The 1,970-nt window shown below is 40.3% G+C and overlaps 1 protein-coding gene across 1 annotated transcript in view; it reads left to right on the top strand.

Moving 5' to 3' along the window:
• Positions 1–1,358: 1,358 nt before the first annotated feature.
• Positions 1,359–1,970, top strand: part of rdm1 (RAD52 motif containing 1) — a 7,394-nt gene continuing 6,782 nt past the window's right edge. Inside the window, exon 1 of the mRNA XM_079643807.1 lies at positions 1,359–1,491. The gene's annotated coding sequence lies outside the window, so the exon portion shown is untranslated. The remainder of the gene's footprint in view (positions 1,492–1,970) is intronic.

Here is a 1,970-nt window from a genome sequence, read left to right as displayed (position 1 = left end):
ACCAAACAAAGAAATTGAGAAAAGACCCCTTAAATGATGACTTCTGGTGATGTTAGAGGGGGGGGGAAAGGACAAATTGAGGCTTAAAAATATGAGAAGACGGATCAATACCTCCATAATCTTCAGTGTGGTTAGCTATGACTCTTCCAAAACTTCCAAACACCTTCTCGTGGACATAGTTTCTATAAACTGTGTTCAGTACAGTAGGCCCACACAAACTGCAGAACACCGGGGCTTTGGGAACACTCAAAATTACTTAAAATGATCTAATTCCCATTTAACCTGTCAAGGGGCTTTCCCCCCCTTTTTTTTCCTCACTAAACTGTGTCTCAGGGCTTCTTGAAATGTTTCGAAATAGCTAATTTTGAGTTGTTTAGACTTAATTAACACTTATAGTTTAATGTCTTGTTAGATGAGAATAGACAGTGGCGGCAGGAGGCCTAATTTTCCGGTGGGGCTATAGCTTTCCTCCCCCCTCACCCAGGGGATTCGGCGGGGAACCCCCCGAAAAAAAACGTAGAGCTTTACATTTGTATAAGACTTGTTTTTGTTTCTCTGAGGAGTATTTACAAACAGGCTTATTTACATATAGCAATAACTCAGAAATAAAAAAGCTACATAATCTAGCACGAACAACCAGTTAGCATAATCATAATACATTTGTTATGTACAATGTAACTGCCAACACTAGAGCAAGAAAGAACATAAAGAAGTTTGCAAAAGGTTTAAATAACTTCAAGTATCTGTCTTCAGATTTCGTGGAGGTTTTAGTCCGATGGGAAGCAGATTTAAAGCGACACCGAAGATAAACCAAAAATGTGGTGGAGCTGCAAACCGTTTAGTGTTGCTGGGACCGGACAGGAGGAGCTATAACCGTTAGAAAATACATCACAGACAATGCAACAAACGTGGAGACAGAACAATCACTTCTGTGATAAAGGCCCAATTATGAATAAACTTCTAACACAACCATGGGAAACCTCCTCTCTACTGTACCTACATGTATAAAGTGATATCCAGCTTATTGGCCTATAGCACTTTTTTTACTGTCTCTATCTCTCCATCTATCTATCTCTCCATCTATCTCTCCATCTATCTATCTATCTATCTATCTATCTATCTATCTATCTATCTATCTCTCTCTCTCTCTCTCCATCTCTCCATCTCTCCATCTCTCCATCTATCTATCTATCTATCTATCTATCTATCTATCTATCTATCTATCTATCTATCTATCTATCTATCTATCTATCTATCTATCTATCTATCTATCTATCTATCTATCTATCTATCTATCTATCTATCTATCTATCTATCTATCTACCATGACACTCTGGTGCCGCTAGGAGGCGGTATAAGAGCCGCCGATAACCCGAGAGTAGAAGAAGAGTGAGGGACGCCGTGATTGGCCTGATGGACATGTCGTCACTTCCATCTGCATCCTCATTGGCTCATTGACAGACCCGGACGCGCGGCAAACCTTCAGTGACGGTGAGAAGAGCTAGAAATAAACTGTAACGTTTTAAACTCTAACGTTTTAAACTCTAACGTTGGTATACTGTAAGTAGTGATGGCGAGATGAAGTCTTATGAAGCTTTGAAGCTTTCTAGCCAATTGGTTCGCAAAAGGCTTCATCTCACAAGGCTTCATCTCACGAGGCTCAATCTCGCGAGGCTTCGTCTCGTGAGGCTTCATCTCGCGAGGCTTCATCTGAACACAAACCCCCTGCTGGTCAAAGTGTGTAAAACAGGCAGACATCTCAACAGCGTGCTCTCTCTCATACCGAGTTCCCAATGAGTAAAGCCTTAGAATAACTCTAAGCAACGAACATTAAATCATATGTTCATGTTAACAATATTGGCTTCATTCCAGTTGAATGATTGTGATTGAAAAGCCTAAGGAGGCTGGTAAACATTGCAAAGTAGAAGTACTCTGATGTTCTTTAGTTTAAGTAGAAGTACTACTAGTAC

The sequence above is a fragment of the Notothenia rossii genome (genome assembly GCF_949606895.1).
Source record: "Notothenia rossii genome assembly, chromosome: 8".
In the NCBI taxonomy this organism is placed as follows: domain Eukaryota; kingdom Metazoa; phylum Chordata; class Actinopteri; order Perciformes; family Nototheniidae; genus Notothenia; species Notothenia rossii.
The sequence above is the reverse complement of the archived record's forward strand: the minus strand, read 5'-3'. Positions and strand labels throughout refer to the sequence as shown.